The following is a 4985-nucleotide window of genomic DNA, read 5'->3' as shown; positions in this document are numbered from 1 at the left end:
GGTCGCTCAGGGGTTGGGCCCCTGGAGCTGGTGTTGGGGCTCCCAGGGGTTGGGCCCCTTTAGTTGGTGTTGGGGCCCGCAGGGGTTTTGTCCCTGGAGTTGGGTTGGGGCCCCCAGGGGTTGGGCCTCTGGAACTCGGGTTGGGTCTCCCAGGGGTTAGGTTCCTGGAGCTTTGGTTCGGGTGCGCAGGGTTTGGGCCCTTGGATTTGGGGTGGGGGCCCTCAGGGGTTAGACCCCTGGACCTCTGGTTCGGGCGCTCAGTGGTTGGGCCCCTGGAGCTGGTGTTGGGGACCACAAGGGTTAGGCCCCTGGAGCTATGGTTCTGGCTCTCAGGGGTTGGGCCCCTGGACGTGGTGTTTGCGCCCCCAGGGGTTGGGCCCCTGGAGCTGGTGTTGGGGCTCCAGGGGTTAGGCCCCTGGAGCTATGGTTCGGGCGCTCTGGGGTTGGGCCCCTTGAGCTGTTGTTGGGGCCCCCAGGGGTTGGGCCCTTGGAGCTGGGGTGGGGGCCCCCTGGGGTAAGGAACCTGGAGCTACGGTCCGGGTGCTCAGGGGTTGGGCCCCTGGAGCTGGTGTTGGGGACCCCAAGGGTTAGGCCCCTGGAGCTATGGTTCTGGCTCTCAGGGGTTGGGCCCCTGGACGTGGTGTTTGCGCCCCCAGGGGTTGGGCCCCTGGAGCTGGTGTTGGGGCTCCAGGGGTTAGGCCCCTGGAGCTATGGTTCGGGCGCTCTGGGGTTGGGCCCCTTGAGCTGTTGTTGGGGCCCCCAGGGGTTGGGCCCTTGGAGCTGGGGTGGGTGCCCCCAGGAGTTAGGTCACTGGAGCTATGGTTCGGACGCTCAGGGGTTGGGCCCGTGGAGCTGGTGTTGGGGCCCCAGGGGTTGGGACCCTAGAGCTGGTGTTGGGGCCCCAGAGGTTAGGCCCCTGGAGCTATGGTTCGGGCGCTCAGGGGTTTGGCCCCAGGAGGTGGTGTTGGGGCCCCAAGGGTTTGGGCCCCTGGAGCTTGTGTTGGGGCTCCCAGGGGTTAGGCCCCTGGAGCTATGGTTCGAGCGCAAAGGGGTTCAACTGTTGGATCTGGTGTGAGGGCCCTCAGGGGTTAGGCCCCTGGAGGTGTTGTTCGGTCGCTCAGGGGTAGGGCCCCTGGAGCTGTTATTGGGGCCCCCAGGGGTTAGGCCCCTGGAGCTATGGATTGGGCGCTTAGGGGTTGGGCGCTTGGAGCTGTAGGGATTGATCCTGGCTAGCAAACCACCAGATAATTAATCCCTGCAACCCCCCGTTACCCCCCCTGATCATAAGACCAGGCAAGTACAGCACTACATGCCTGAGTAGAATGAAAAACATAGCACGTCACGCTTGCAAGCAGCGGGTGAGAAGCAGGGAGATAAGAGAGATCCTCCGCCAGTAAGAAACAAGTAAACAAGGCTGTAATTTATGCTGACAATGTAACCAGAAAGAATAAAAGGGCTGCCACGCCGGCTGACGGGGCGCCTTCTTGAGCAAACAAGCTGTCTGTGTCTGGTTCTTTCCCGCATCTGGTGACCCCGACGTGATTCCAGCCCTCCGTACCCACCGGCTGGCCAAGCCGTGGTGCACCACAGTGCGTCGTCGCGCACTTCCTCGTGAGTGTGGGGGGGGATTTATCCGTGCAACAGAAGGCTCATGCGAAAGAGCTGGTTCAAGTACTCAAGGTAACCGGTCGCACGACAGCATCACAGCGACATGTGGAGGAATTGCTCCATGTGATAGAGGTTAAATGCCCTTGGTACCCCGAGAAAGGATCTCTCGAGGTTTCTGACTGGCAAAATGTGGGCGAGCGGCTCCTAAGGGAGCCACGAGCGCCCATCCAACACATCTTGCTGTGGCAACATTGTGCAGAGGCAATCGGGCGTTTGCGAAAGGAGGCGCCCCCGCTTGCCTCTCCCACCCCTACCCCACCTCCCTCATATGTCACGGAGGTTGAAACCCCAAGTCCTGCACCCAGGGCGACAGCCCCTAGTCTAGCCCCCTCTGAGTCCTTGCTGTCGTCGCCCCCCCCCCTTTGCCCCCTCCGGCTCCGAGCGCAGTACAGGCTGCTTTCGGCCCCAGCTGGCTGTGAAGGAAAAAATATAGACAGAGGCGGAGCAAAAGGAAATACAAGTTACAGAACTGAAATTACGTTTGCAAAGCTTAACTGTCCAGTAAGACCCAACAGTGTGCCTTTGTGACCCTGGAGTCGGAAGCCACAGGCAGCCGACCTGGACTGGAATCTCTGAAAGAGACGCCGCAGGAGATTCCAGGGTGTAAGAGAACAGCCCTCCCAAGAGCAGAAGCATGTTGGAAATTCTGGACAAGCTGTATACAGGATAATCTCCCTTCCACCTCTCCCCCTCCTCTGAACATTATACACAGAAGTGGCCAGTCGGGACGTACCTGTGTAAGTATAAAAGGAGCTTCGGGCTTGGGGCATTAATATTTTCCTGAGTGATGTGGGAGCGTTCCCAACACTCTCCATTGTTGTTTTATTATTTTATTAATGAAGCTTTAAAATTCAGTCATATGGTGTGTTTTCTTTATCTTCCCCCAGCGATCCTGTAGTGTCAGCCTGATCACCTGACACGAGGGATAGATTGGTAACAGAAATTTGTCACAGTTTGGTGAGCAATTAAGAAGGGGGGAGCACTGCAGAATTTACACCATCTATTTGTTTTACCCTTGTTATTTTGTGTTTGCTTTGCTTGGTACTGTTGGTGCTATATGTTGAGAATTGCTTGAGTAAAAGTATGCCTTAATAGGATAAGAAAACGCTATTTGGTTTTGGTTCTGTTCTGTTTAACCGGTTACTGTTGTTTTTTTGCTCTGTATACATTTGGGCGTTAGGAGTGTGGGCGGAACTGAACCTCTCGTTCGTAATTCCTTGGAGTGGAAGCCATGAGTGCGAGGAAGCTCTGAGGTTGAATTGAGATCCTTCTGTCCCGTCCCCTGTAGCGGTCAGTGTATAGAAGTGGGAAAGTCTGACTTAGACTGTAATTCCCTCTGCGCTCTGTGTAATTTCTTTTTTCTGTTTGAGTGTCAGCAGACAGATTGATGGGTCTCTGGTAAACCCTCTAAAGCGGTTTGGATTATATGTTAAGTAAATGGCCTTTACCTGGTGTTCAAAAAGGAATGTCAAGAGGAAATTAAATAGTTAAACGCCAATGGACTATGCGTTTTTGTCCAGGTGGCAAGCCTCATGAAGGAGGACTCGGGTAGTCTTGTGAGTAAGAAGGTTTAAGGGAAAAGACCAGGAGGGGTGGGGGCTAGTTAAGAAGCCCACCCTCCTAGCTAAACTGGTAGTGGAACAAGTTGGTGCCCATGGAAGGGACGGTTCAGCAAGAAAAGCAGGATCGGGCCCAGGCAGGCAGGCAACAGAGAGAGAGATTGGAAAGCAGGTTGGAAAACTTTACGGGTGTAGTGGAAGGAAGGAGTCAGTAAGTGTAAGCATGGGGATTTCAAATACCCAGGACTTACTTGGCATGGTGATTTAAGTTGATAAAAGTGGCTGTTGGGAGACAAGCAAGTGATTTAAGGGAGAGTGAGAAGTTAACTCTGTAGTTGCTGGAGGAAACAGCAGTTGAACTTTGTAAAAATGCTAAAGAAAAGGGCTCTTGGTGTCTGCGAAATGTTTGTAAATAAATTTAGGCAAAGAAATTATTGGATTGCTATCATTTGGTTTGGCTATGAACAATTTAGTTAAATTAGCTGAAGAATGTATACAGTGTTATGTAATTGAAAACCTAGGCTGCTTATGAAACAAATATAAGAAAATATGGGGTAATTCCTCTGTTCTTGCCTGAAGTCAACAAGGGTATTTCTATATTTCAAGCGATGATTGTCTGCCCAGAAGGGGTGGGTAGACCTCTGTTTTTTTGTCTTTCAGATAATCAGAGAAAACTGATGCCAGCTGAACAGCATTCAACGTATCATGCATTTACTGGCACAACAGGAATTATGTTTTGTGTTCTATGTCCTGTCTTGTGGTGTTTGTCTCGTGGCCAAAATTGTTGTGTTTAATATTTTTATAGGATAGTCTAGTTAAAATTAAATAGAAGGGTTAAATGCAGATACTTGTTTTATTCAACTTTGGAATACAAGGTGTTTGGATAAATCAGGAGAATGTGATACACTAAAGTCTAATGCATTTGCTTAAGTAAGAAAAAGAAGCTTCATTGGCCAAATTGTTAATTAAAGAAATTGTTGTTATAATTTGCATGCCGACGGTCTTTGAAAGCAAAGACATGAAAAGTTAACCCACTCCCCATATTGTACATGGGATCTTTCTGGCTACCTCAAATTTCTAGCCAGAGGGCTGGGGATGGTGGAAGGCTATTGGACTAGAGGTTGAATTGAATGAACTCCTCAAAGTGGGTGTGCTTGTTCTAGCTCGTTGCTCCAAAGTTCTGTAATAAGGTTATTTTAGTAAAAGAGTATGTGTGGCATATATTAAATAATAAGACTAATGTACTGTATAATGGCAATGTTTACGTGTTCGTTGTTGGGAAAAGGTGTATAAGTGAAGAGTGAAAGTTTCCTTTGCAGGTTAAAGGAAGCCAAAAAGGGAGAAGAAAAAAAGAACAGAATGAGTTAACTGAAAAGAAAAAAGTAGCTAGGAGACTGTAGATAAGACACTGTCTCCATTCAAGGACACTGCTCACAGCTAAGACTTGGCTAATAACCAAGGAAAGGGGGGTGGGGCTTGAATGTGCCCAAGCAGCTATGAGATCTGCAAAACACTGCCAGGCACTAATGAAATGTGTTAAGTTTCTTTTCTCACAGGTAAAGAAGCGCTACCCAAAGACCGAATCAGCCCTTGCCTTCCCGGATGCCCTTCAACTAGCCCTGGCAGGCTTTGTGGGCTCCCTGTCCTATCATATTCAAAAAGATCCTCGCCTGCATGCCATTTGTCACATTCCCACTGTATTTCGTAATTTTTGCCAGCAAACCCCCATAATTAATGCGCTTACAGTATTCACTGATG

The 4985-nt window shown here is 50.5% G+C and overlaps 1 long non-coding RNA gene across 1 annotated transcript; it reads left to right on the top strand.

Annotated features, from left to right (window-relative positions):
• The first annotated feature begins 1624 nt into the window (after nt 1-1624).
• Nucleotides 1625-4564, top strand: LOC127042486 (uncharacterized). Its single transcript, XR_007771955.1, has 2 exons — nt 1625-2405; nt 3888-4564. It is a non-coding gene; the product is annotated as an uncharacterized LOC127042486 (long non-coding RNA).
• Nucleotides 4565-4985: the final 421 nt, after the last annotated feature.

Source organism: Gopherus flavomarginatus, unplaced genomic scaffold, assembly GCF_025201925.1.
Source record: "Gopherus flavomarginatus isolate rGopFla2 unplaced genomic scaffold, rGopFla2.mat.asm mat_scaffold_457_arrow_ctg1, whole genome shotgun sequence".
Classification (NCBI taxonomy): domain Eukaryota; kingdom Metazoa; phylum Chordata; order Testudines; family Testudinidae; genus Gopherus; species Gopherus flavomarginatus.
This window is presented reverse-complemented; position numbering and strand designations above follow the sequence as displayed.